This window comes from Pongo pygmaeus, chromosome 8 (genome assembly GCF_028885625.2).
Source record: "Pongo pygmaeus isolate AG05252 chromosome 8, NHGRI_mPonPyg2-v2.0_pri, whole genome shotgun sequence".
In the NCBI taxonomy this organism is placed as follows: Eukaryota; Metazoa; Chordata; class Mammalia; order Primates; family Hominidae; genus Pongo; species Pongo pygmaeus.
The window spans coordinates 138,151,583-138,164,065 of NC_072381.2; the positions used below are offsets into that span (position 1 = coordinate 138,151,583).

The window sequence follows — 12,483 nt, forward strand, 5'->3', positions numbered from 1 at the left end:
AAAAGCTTCTGGCACATGTACATTCAAAATTTCTTTTTTGTCTTTGATCTTGGCAGAAGAGGACGCCCAAGTGTGTGTGCATGTGTGTGCATGTTTGTGTACCTGTGTATGCATGCACGTGTGTGTACAGGCTCCTGTACATGTGCGCATTTGTGTGCGTGCATGTGTTTGCTTGTGTGCATGTGTGCATGAGTGTGCGTGTGTGTGTGCATGTGAGTGTGTGCATGCACGTGTGTTTGCAGGCTCCTGTGCATGTGTCTGTGTGTGTGTGCATGTGTGCGTGCATGTGTGCATGCATGTGTGTGCACATGTGTGCATGCATGTGTGTGTGCATGCACATGTGTTTGTGTGCAGGCTCCTGTACGTGTGTGCATGTGTGTGTGTGCATGTGTGTGCATGCATGTGTGCAGGCTTCTGTACGTGTGTGTGTATGCGTGCATGTTTGCATGTGTGTGCATGGGTATATGCACGTGTGCATGTGTGCATGCGTGTGTGCATGTGAGTGCGTGTGCGCGTGTGTGTCTGCATGTGCACTTGCTTCTGTTTTCATGGCCGAGGGTTTATTTTCTAGTAATTTGAAGCCCTAAGTGACAGAACCTTTTCTGTTCTTCTCTGTGTTTGTGCTACTGTCCTCTCTTATCTCAGACAGTCTCAGAAGATGTGTCAGGGTGTCTGGATGTGGTCTGTCAGCTCATCCACAAGGACTCAGGCTGTCTCCCCTGTTCCTGCAGGTGGTGGGAAGTTTCTACATCCAGATTTTCTTCATTGAGGATATTGTGGTTTGTTGTGAAAGTCCTTACATTCAGTGGGATAAAATTTGAGTCACTTACTGGGATATTATATTGTCATTTCAGTTGTGAATTTTAAGAAATTATATAATTTCTTACACATCTTCATGAATGCATTAGGCAAGTTAAACAATAGTGTTACATGTTGGATGGGGATATGTTTATATGCAGAGTGTTTGTAAAAACTGTATTAACGTCTGTGTCCATTGCTCGTGTCTGCTTGTTCCTCTGTTTCCAGTGTTTTGTCCTTTGGTGTGTGCTGCGGAGCTGTGGTACGCGTAGTGACTCTGGGCCTGTGGGTGCGTGCTGTGGGGCTGTGGTACGCGTAGTGACTCTGGGCCTGTGGTACGTGCTGCTGTGTCCGGAATTGGTGGGTTCTTGGTCTCACTGACTTCAAGAATGAAGCCGCGGACCCTTGTGGTGAGTGTTACAGCTCTTAAGGTGGCGCATCTGGAGTTTGTTCCTTCTGATGTTTGGATGTGTTCAGAGTTTCTTCCTTCTGGTGAGTTTGTAGTCTCGCTGGCTCAGGAGTGGAGCCGCAGTCCTTCGTAGTGAGTGTTATAGCTCTTAGGGCGCTGCATCTGGAGTTGTTCATTCCTCCCGGTGGGCTCGTGGTCTCGTTGGCTTCAGGAGTGAAGCTGCAGACCTTCGTGGTGAGTGTTACAGCTCATAAAAGCAGTATGGACCCAAAGAGTGAGCAGTAGCAAGATTTATTGCAAAGAGTGAAAGAACAAAGCTTCCACAGTGTGGAAGGGGACCGGAGCAGGTTGCTAATGCTGGCTCGGGCAGCCTGCTTTTATTCTCTTATCTGGCCCCACCCACATCCTGCTGATTGGTAGAGCCGAGTGGCCTGTTTTGACAGGGCGCTGATTGGTGCGTTTACAATCCCTGAGCTACTCCACATCCCCATCAGATTAGTTAGATACAGAGTATTGACACAAAGGTTCCCCAAGACCCCACCAGAGCAGCTAGATACAGAGTGTCGATTGGTGCATTCACAAACCTTGAGCTAAACACAGGGTGCTGATTGGTGTGTTTACAAACCTTGAGCTAGATACAGAGTGCCGATTGGTGTATTTACAGTCCCTGAGCTAGACATAAAGGTTCTCCAAGGCCCCACCAGAGCAGCTAGATACAGAGTGTTGATTGGTGCACTCACAAACCCTGAGCTAGACACAGGGTGCTGATTGGTGTGTTTACAATCCCTGAGCTAGACATAAAGACTCTCCACATCCCCAGCAGACTCAGGAGCTCAGCTGGCTTCACTCGGTGGATCCCGCACTGGGGCTGCAGGTGGAGCTGCCTGCCAGTCCCGCGCCATGTGCTCACACTCCTCAGCCCTTGGGCGGTCGATGGGACTGGGCACCGTGGAGCCGGGGGCGGCGCTTGTCAGGGAGGCTGGGGCTGCACAGGAACCCACGGAGGCGGGGGAAGGCTCAGGCATGGCGGGCTGCAGTCCCGAGGCCTGCCCCGCAGGAAGGCAGCTAAGGCCCGGTGAGAAATGGAGTGCAGCGCCGGTGGGCTGGCACTGCTGGGGGACCCAGTACACCCTCTGCAGCCACTGGCCCAGGTGCTAAGCCCCTCATTGCCCGGGGCCGGCAGGGCTGGCTGGCTGCTCCGAGTGCGGGGCCGCCAAGCCCACGCCCACCCGGAACTCCAGCTGGCCCGCAAGCGCCGCACGCAACCCTGGTTCCTGCTCGCGCCTCTCCCTCCACACCTCCCTGCAAGCTGAGGGAGCCGGCTCCGGCCTTGGCCAGCCCAGAAAGGGGCTGCCACAGTGCAGCGGGGGGCTGAAGGGCTCCTCAAGTGCCGCCAAAGTGGGAGCCCAGGCAGAGGAGGCGCCAAGAGCAAGTGAGGGCTCTGAGGACTGCCAGCACGCTGTCGCCTCTCACTGCAGGACTGTGCTACGCGTAGTGACTCTGGGCCTGTGGTGCTTGCTCCGGGGCTGTGCTATGCGTAGTGACTCTGGGCCTTTTGGGCAGGTCTCAGATTTATTGTCGTTTTAATTTCAATTGCAGTTTCTGTTTGATTTCACTTGGGCGTCTGGGACCTACCCTTCCTACTGCTAGGGTCAGGACTTTCTCTTTTTTTCATTTTATATGAGGTGAGTAAAGTGCAGCTCTCAGACGTGTGAAGCCTCAGCGTGTGGCTTGGCTGCTTGAGTGGCGCTGTGGCTATGGGGATTACCTCCACCTTTTTAATGCGGTAAAATACGTATAAAATTTTCCATCTTAACCATGTTTAAGGATGCAATTCAGTGGCATGAAATGCATTCATAATGTTGTGTAACCATCACTGCCATCCATCTCCAGATCTCTTGTTATCTTGTAAAACTGCAGCTCTGTCCTCGTTAAACACTGAGTCCCTGTCCGCCCCCAGCTCCTTTGTCACCAACATTTTACTTTCTGTCTCCATGAATCTGATGACTCCAGATATCTCACATGAGTGGGATCATACAATCTTTGTCTTTTTGTGTTTGGCATAATGTTCTCAAGGTTGCTGCATAGACAGAATACCGAATTATGTGGATAGACCACATTTTATCCATTTGTCCGTGGATGGACACTTGGGTTTCTTCTAGCTTTTGGCTGATTGTGGGTGTCTAAGTTCCTGCTTTCAGTTCTTTTGGGAATTGTATTAGTTCATTTTCATGCTGCTGATAAAGAAATACCTGAGACTGGGAAGAAAAAGAGGCTTAATTGGACTTATAGTTCCACATGGCTGGAGAGGCCTCAGAATCATGGCAGGAGGTGAAAGGCACGTCTTAAATGGCTGCAGCAAGAGAAAATGAGAGAGAAGCAAAAGCAGAAACCTCTGATAAGCCCATCAGATCTCTTGAGACTTATTCAGTATCATGGGAATAGCACAGCAAAGACCAGCCCCCATGATTCAATTACCTCCCCCTGGGTTCTTCCCTCAACAGGTAGGAATTCTGGGAGATACAATTCAAGTGAGATTTGGGTGGGGACACAGCCAAACCATATCATTCCACCCCTGGCCCCTCCAAACCTCATGTCGTCACATTTCAAAACCAGTTATGCCTTCCCAACAGTCTCCCAAAGTCTTAATTCATTGCAGCATTAACCCAAAAGTCCACAGTCCAGTCTTATCTGAGACAAGGCAAGTCCCTTTCATGTATGAGCCTGTAAAATCAAAAGCAAGCTAGCTACTTCCTGGATACAATGGGGGTACAGGTATTGGGTAAATACAGCCGTTCCAAATGGGAGAAATTGGCCAAAACAAAGGGGTTACAGGGCCCACGCAAGTCTGAAATCCAGCGGGGCAGTCAAATTTTAAAGCTCCAAAATGATCTCCTTTGACCCCCGGTCTCATATCTAGGTCACACTGATGCAAGAGGTGTGCTCCCATGATCTTGGGCAGCTCCGCCCCTGCGGTTCTGCATGGTACAGCCTCCCTCCCGGCTGCTTTCATGGGCTGGCATTGAGTGTCTGTGGCTTTTCCAGGCACACAATGCAAGCTGTTGGTGGATCTGCCATTCTGAGGTCTGGAGGATGGTGGCCCTCTTCTCACAGCTACACTAGGCATTGCCCCAGTAGAGACTCTGTGTGGGGGCTCCGACCCCACATTACCCTTCCTCACTGCCCTAGCAGAGATTCTCCATGAGGGCCCCACTCCCACAGCAAACTTTTGCCTATACATCTTCTGAAATCTGGGCGGAGGTCCCCAAACCTCAGTTCTTGTCTTCTGTGCACCTGAAGGCTCAACACCACTGGAAGCCGCCAAGGCTTGGGGCTTCCACCCTCTGAAGCCACAGCCCAAGCTGTATGTTGGCCCCTTTTGGCCACGGCTGGAGTGGCTGGGATGCAGGTCACCAAGACCCTAGGCTGCACACATCACGGGGATCCTGGGCCTGGCCCATGAAACCAATTTTTCTTCCTGGGCCTCTGGGCCTGTGATGGGAGGTGTTGCCATGAAGGTCTCTGACATAGCCTGGAAACATTTTCCCCATGGTCTTGGGGATTAACACCAGGCTCCTTGCTACTTACCCAGATTTCTGCAGCTGACTTGAGTTTCTCCCCAGAAAATAGGTTTTTCTTTTCTATCACATATTCAGGCTTCAAATTTTCCAAGCTTTTATGCTCTGCTTCCCTTATAAAACTGAACGCCTTTAACAGTACTCAAGTCACCTCTTGAATGTTTTGCTGTTTAGAAATTCCTTCCACCAGATACCCTAAATCATCTCTCAAGTTCAAAGTTCCACACATCTCTAGGGGACAGGCAAAATGCTGCCAGTCTCTTTGCTAAAACATAACAAGGGTCACTTTCGCTCCAGTTCCCAACAAGTTCCTCATCTCTATCTGAGACCACCTCAGCCTGGATTTTACTGTCTGTATTGCTGTCGGCATTTTGGGCAAAGCCATTCAGCAAGTCTCTAGGAAGTTCCAAACTTTCCCACATTTTCCTGTCTTCTTCTCATCCCTTCAAACTGTTCCAACCTCTGCCTGTTATGCAGTTCCAAAGTCTCTTCCACATATTCGGGTATCTTTTCAGCGATACCCCACTCCTGGTACCAATTTACTGTATTAGTTCATTTTCACATTGCCAGTAAAGACATACCTGAGACTGGGAAGAAAAATAGGTTTAATTGGACTTAACAGTTCCACATGGCTGGGGAGGCCCCAGAATCATGGCAGGAGACAAAAGGCATTTCTTACATAGCAGTGGCAAGAGAAAATGAGAAGGAAGCAAAAGCAGAAACCCCTGATAAACCCATCAGATCTCATGAGACTTATTCACTATCATGAGAATAGCATGAGAAAGACTGGCCCCCATAATTCAGTTACTTCCCCCTGGGTCCCTCCCACAGCACATGGGAATTCTGGGAGATACAATTCAAGTTGAGATTTGAGTGGGGACACAGCCAAACCACATCAGGAATATAGCCAGCAGTGGAATTGCTTCACTGTATAGTAATTCTGTTTAATTTTTGGAGGAGCTGCCATTTTTCTTCATAGTGATGGCACCATGTTACATTCCCACCAGCAGTGCACAAGGGTCCCATTTCTCCATCTTATCCCAACACTTATTATTTTCCCTTTTCAATTTTAATGTTTTATTTTGTATAATATCCATCCTATCCATCCTAATGGGTGTGAAATGGTGTTTCATTATGGTTTTTATTTGCATTTCCTTAATGATTAGTGATAATGAACATCCTTTCATGTGCTTGTTGACCATTTCATATGTCTTCTTTAGAAAACTGTTCAAGTCCTTTTCCCATTTTTAATGGGGTTGTATGTCCTTTTGTTGTTGAGTTGTAGGAGGTTTAAAAATATATTCTGAATATTAACCCGTTACCAGACACATGACTTGCAGATGTTCTCTTCCATCCTGTGGCTTGTCTTTCATCCTATTGATAGTGGCTTTTGATGCACAAAAGTTGTTAAGTTTGACGTCCAGCTTGTCTGTTTTTCCTTTTGTTGCCTGTGCTTTGGATATTGCATTTAAGAAGTCATTGTCAAATCCAGTGTCACAAAGTTTCTCCCCTATGTTTTCTTCTAAGAATTTTATAGTTTTAGGTTTTTGATCCATTTTGAGTTAATTTTTGTCTGTGGTGTAAGGTAAGAAGCCAGCTTCATTCTTTTGCATGCGGTTATCCAGTTTTCCCAGCCTCATTTGTTGAAAGGACTGTTCTTTTCCCCAGTGAATGGTCTTGGCACCACTGTCAAAAATCATTTGACCATATATACAAGGCTCTTTATTCCATTCCATTGGTCCACATGTTTGTCTTGTGCCAGGACCACACTGTTTTGACTGCTTACTGTAGGTTGTAGTAAGTTCCACATAAGGAAGTGTGAGGTTTCCAATTTGTTCTTCTTTTTTAAGGCTATTTTTGGCTATTCAGGGTCCCTTGAGATTCCATATGAATTTTAGCATGGATTTTTCTATTTCTGCAAAAGAAAGTCATTGGGATTTTGATGTAAATGGAATTGGATCTGCAGAGTTCTTTGGGTAGCATCAACATCTTAATAATGTTAACTCCTCAGTTTGGGAACACGGAATGGATATCTGAATTTCTTTCAGCAACATTATGTAGTTTTCAGTGTTCAAGTCTTTTGCCTCCTTGGTTAAGTTTATTTCTAAGTTTTTTATTCTTTTTGATGCTGTTATAAATGGGATTTTAAAACATTTTCTTTTCACATTGTTCATTGTTAGTGTTGTTTGTGTGTTGATCTTATATCCTGCCACGTTGCTGAATTGCTGAATTTTTGTGACGGAGTCTCGTTCTGTCACCAGGCTGGAGTGCAGTGACACAGTCTCGGCTCACTGCAACCTCTGCCTCCGGATTCAGGTGATTCTCCTGCCTCAGCCTCCCGAGTAGCTGGGACCACAGGCACGCACCACCATGCCTGGCTAATTTTTTGTATTTTTAGTAGAGACAGGGTTTTGTCATGTTGGTCAGGCTGGTCTTGAACTCCTAACCTCAGGTGATCCACCCGCCTCTGCCTCCCAAAGTGCTGGGATTGCAGGTATGAGCCACTGCGCCCAGCCTTATTTCTATCAATTTTTTGGTGGAATTTCTAGGGTTTTGTATACATAAGAGCATGTAGTCTGTGAACAGAGATAATTTTACTTCTTCTGTTCCCATTCGGGTACCTTTTCTTTCATTTTCTTGCCTAATTGCCCAGGCTGGGCCTCTCAGTGCAGTGTTGAATGGTAGTGATGAGCGCGGGTGTCCTGGTGTTCCTGCTCTTAGAGGGAAAGCTTTCTGTCATCCACTATTGAGTGCGTTCACCATGGGTGGTAATCTACAGGCACGTTCTCTCTCAGAGGTCCTTTCTTTCCTTTTGTGTCTAGAAAGGCTGTTTTTCTACCACGACGGCAGCAATTTGCTTATTTTCTCTCCTGATTCCTTTGTGGTTTCAAGTCTTATGTTCACATCTTCTGAATCCATCTGGAGTTTAATTTCTTTGTGGAATAAAGAAAGGATCTAATATAGCATTTTAGAAGTAAATATTTAACTAGTATTGCTTGTCAATTAATGCCTCTTCCCTCAGCAGTGTGAAATGCCTCAATCTCTCCTGCCGACGTCTCCGCCTTCCGAAGCTACAAAGGGGAAGAGTTGGGCCTTCTGGGCGGCTGTGGGCCAGGCTGCCTCTGGCATCTTGGTCTCTCATGCGGGTATTCTCTATTAGGGGCTGTATAGCAAACACGCTAAAGATCATCTCAGTTTTTTAGTACTTCCCACTAAAATGGAATCATTTTATAAGGTCTGTTTCCCCCTTCCCTTAAGAATATGCACTATAGAAAATTACAGATCACTCCAGCTCCCACTACCCAGAAAGAACACTTGTCCACGAGGAATAAATGTCATCCCAGTCTGCAGAGCTCCAGCAAGGAGGACAGGCTGTGCTTCACCAGTTAAATTTAATCCTGCTCAGATTGTCAGGAGAAACAGACACCGAAGTGAAACTCAAGGAACTTCTGAATTTGAGATTAATATTTATTGGTGCAAGAGATAAAGCTCTACAATTCCTCTAAGGATGAGAAAACTTTTCTAAACTTGAAGAATGTAGCATTTAAGAATACATTTTAATTTTAGAGCACGTTTATGAATTCTCTGGTTTGGAAGGTATGATTCTTAGGCAGCCTCTCAGTTCCAGGGCCCCACTTGCTGATTTAATAGATTCTATTACTTGTGTTTTGTTAGTTTGTAACAGAGACACTCTGTTCCACCTTTCCCTGCCTCCGTTTTCAGCCCTTGGTTCTGTACTGTGTGGACATGGTGTGGGTCACTGTGGTCTTTCCTTTCTGAGTTCTGGGCTCTGCTGTGTCACCTGAGTTCTGCCCTGCGCCGTCAGGGTCCCCTCTCCGTCCCGCCCTGCGCCATCAGGGTCCCCTCTCCGTCCCGCCCTGCGCCGTCAGGGTCCCCTCTCCGTCCCGCCCTGCGCCGTCAGGGTCCCCTCTCCGTCCCGCCCTGCGCCGTCAGGGTCCCCTCTCCGTCCCGCCCTGCGCCGTCAGGGTCCCCTCTCCGTCTCGCCCTGCGCCGTCAGGGTCCCCTCTCCGTCCCGCCCTGCGCCGTCAGGGTCCCCTCTCCGGCGCACCCTGTGATCCTGTGCTATCAGGGTCTGCTCTCAGTCCTGCCCTGCGCTGTCAGGGTCCCCTCTCCGGTGCACCCTGTGCTCCTGTGCTGTCAGGGTCTGCTCTCCGTCCCGCCCTGCACCATCAGGGTCCCCTCTCCGTCCCGCCCTGCGCTGTCAGGGTCCCCTCTCCGTCCCACCCTGCGCTGTCAGGGTCCCCTCTCCGTCCCGCCCTGCGCTGTCAGGGTCCCCTCTCCGGCGCACCCTGTGCTATCAGGGTCTGCTCTCAGTCCTGCCCTGCGCTGTCAGGGTCCCCTCTCCGGCGCACCCTGTGCTCCTGTGCTGTCAGGGTCTGCTCTCCATCCTGCCCTGCACTGTCAGGGTCCCCTCTCCGTCCCGCCCTGCACCGTCAGGGTCCCCTCTCCGTCCCGCCCTGCGCCATCAGGGTCCCCTCTCCGTCCCGTCCTGCGCTGTCAGGGTCCCCTCTCCGTCCCGCCCTGCGCTGTCAGGGTCCCCTCTCCGGCGCACCCTGTGATCCTGTGCTATCAGGGTCTGCTCTCAGTCCTGCCCTGCACTGTCAGGGTCCCCTCTCTGGCACACCCTGTGCTGTCAGGGTCCCCTCTCCATCCCACCCTGTGCTGTCAGGGTCCTCTCTCTGACGCTTGCCCTGCAAACATCCTCTCTTCCCGTGACTGCTACGTTCAGGAGTGAGGATGCAGTCAGACCCTGTTTTGTTGCCTCTGGAGCATCCTTCTCTTCCTCTTCCCCCTGTTTGTTATTTGGTGAGGTTTGGGGAGAAAGAGGTGTCTTAATCTTCCTTATGGTGTGTTTGCCCAGAGCTCAATAGTAGTTGAAAAGGTTTTCTTGTCATATCAACTCCTCAAGCTATCCTACTTGCACACTGTAGACTGTGGGGCTGCAGAGTGAAATGTCCTTTTCCTGGACGGAGGGAAGACAGAGAAGGAACGTGATGCAGCCTCACTGCTCAGGATGGAAAAAGGCTGGGATTAGGGGTCACCTATTGGTCTGGGGAAGCTCAGTGACCCAGGGAAAATTGAACTGATGGAGAAGACGGTATTTGACCAGACCTGTGAGCAGTGAAGGCATGGGGGTCGTTGCCAATCTGCAAAGACAGAGTGCAAAGGCCCTGGGGCCAGAGGACCAAATGTCTGAGACTCAGAGCAAAGCAGGTGGAGGGGAGGGCAAGGAGGCCACGGGCTCAGGGCCTGGTGAATGCGCAGACCTGGAAGGCCTTTGCTCTTTACCCTGAGAGAGCAGGAGGGCCCTGGAGGGTGGATCCACTTGTGTTTTCTGAGAATCACCCTGGCTGCCTATGGAGTGTAGACTGGAAGCAGGTGAGGACAGAGCAGGGAGATCCCTGAGGAGGGAGTGGGAAGGGACTGGGGATGGGGAAGAAGTGGATCCCCCAGGAGGGAGTGGGGAAGGGGCTGGGGGTGGGGAGTGGGTGGATCCACCAGGAGGAAGTGGGGAAGAGGCTAGGGACGGGGAGTGGGTGGATCTGCTAAGAGGGGGCGGGGAAGGGGAAGGGGAGGGCTTGGATCCCCCAGGAGTGAGGGGGAAGGGGCTGGGGATGGGGAGGGGACAGGGAGGGAATGGATCCCCAGGAGGGAGAGGGAAGGGGCTGGGGATGGGGAGGGGACGGGGAGGGAATAGATCCCCAGGAGGGATGGGGAAGGGGCTGCGGATGGGGAGGGGACGGGGAGGGTGTGGATCCCCTGGAGGGATGGGGAAGGGGCTGGGGATGGGGAGGGTGTGGATCCCCTGGGGGATGTCCCGGAAGTGACACAGTGGCACTGAGGCCAAGGCAGGCTGGTGGGATGGTGGGATGGGGCCCAGGAGGCCCTGGGAGCTTCCAAGCTGGGGTCAGCCAGGCAGACGCAGCAGCGCCATGTGGGCCAGAAAGTGGCCCCTGGGCAGGGCCCCATGGTCACCACGGCCGTCACAGTGGCCCCGACTAGGGGTGTGTGCCAAAGACAAGAACTGAGGGCCTTTTTCACGTTTCTTCTCTTCCTTCTTTGGAGTGTTTTTGCTCTCATCTTTCATTTAGACTTTTGGTCTAATTATTTCACAGCCTTTGAGTGCCTCCTCATAAACAGTCAGCAAACATGGATGTCTTTGTTTAGATCACTGTGTTAGTACTGTCTGGGCTTATTAACCTCAGTGGATCCACAGTCAATGTTGGGGGAAGTCATATCCACGACTTAAATGAGGTCATGACCCATGAATTGGGCTGGAGCGTGTGTTACTGGGGCGAGGTGCACACAGTGAACGGTGTGTCCGCGTGTCCGCTGTCGCATTTGTGCGTTTGGTGTTTAGGGCGGCTCCTGGGCAGGGCTGCTGGGCACGTAGCTGCAGCTGGATGTGGGGCTGGGACCCTCGAGGGACTTGCTGGTAGGAGCTGGGGCCAAGGGAGGCTGTCCACGTGGGCTGAGGGTCCTCAGTGGCGGGACAGCGGAGCGGGTCAGTCACCTCCCCTTCTGCCGGGTCCTCAGTGGCGGGACAGCGGCGCGGGTCAGTCGCCTCCCCTCCTGCTGGGGCGGTTGCGTGCGTCCCACGAGGAGGTCCCTGGACCCAGAGGGCAGGGCATGGGGGCTCTCAGAGCCGCAGTGGGCGATTCTCTCCCTTTGCGTGTGCGTGTGCCAGGGTTGTGTGTCCTTGAAGCCTGGAGCCAGCGTGTTCTCGGCTCGGTCCTGTGATCTGTGAGGCTGTTGTTTCTTGGTCAGGTTTTTTTTTTATCTTCATTAATTTATCTAAAATTCAGTCTTCCTGCTTTTTAGGGTTCGTAGACCCGTCAGCAAGTGAAGGGAGGAGCGCGCCTGGCGTGTGGCCAGCCTTGCGATGCTGTTGCGTTTGCGTGGGCGCGGAGTCTGGGCCCAGCTGCACTGGCGGCCTGCACGCCTTGGCCCCGTGCCCACGGCCACGGAGGCTGAGACCAGGGCAGGGGCTTTAGTCCCGATGGGAGCGGGGGCAGGGCCTTGTTTATTGTTTTTAATCATGGCAAAAACCCACAACGTTAAATTTACCACCTTAACCGTTTCTGAGTGTGCATTTCCTTAGTGCTAAGTACATTCACATTGTTGTTGAAGGGATCTCTAGAACTTGTTATCTCGCAAAATGGAAACTCTACCCTTTTAGACGCTGACTCCGTCCCCCCATGGTGGGCGATGTTGGAGCTGGGGTGCTTCCTGAGCGTGGGCGGCTCGCGCTGATTGCTTGCTCTCAGCCTCGTCCACGGCAACCTCCCTCCTCTTGGGTTTGAATGGCTCGGCCGGAGCTGGCACCGAGCGCAGGAGCAGCCAGGTGGCCTGGGGCTCAGTGGAGCAGTCAGGGTGGAGAGCGACTGGGCTGTCCCTTTTCCTGAAGCAGTGGCATTTTCAGGCTTGCACTTAGCTCCTCCGATTCTGTCCAGGAGCTTCCTGGGGCCTGGGTCTCTGGCGGGGCTGGAGTTTCCTTGCGTGTGTGCACGTGTGTGTGCGTGTGTGTGCATGTGTGTGCACGCCTGTGGTGTGGGGTAGGTTTTCTGTTGATGGCTCTAGCAAGTGCTTCCTGAAGATTCTGACAGTTGTGACGGACTCTGTAAAAGCCTCTTCCTCTTCACCCCAAACACACAGAAATGCCATGTGCGACCATGA

The 12,483-nt window shown here is 51.3% G+C and overlaps 1 protein-coding gene across 2 annotated transcripts in view; it reads left to right on the forward strand.

Annotated features, from left to right (window-relative positions):
* The window catches only part of INPP5A (inositol polyphosphate-5-phosphatase A), a 245,590-nt gene that overhangs the window by 61,407 nt on the left and 171,700 nt on the right, over positions 1 to 12,483 (forward strand). The window lies entirely within an intron of this gene.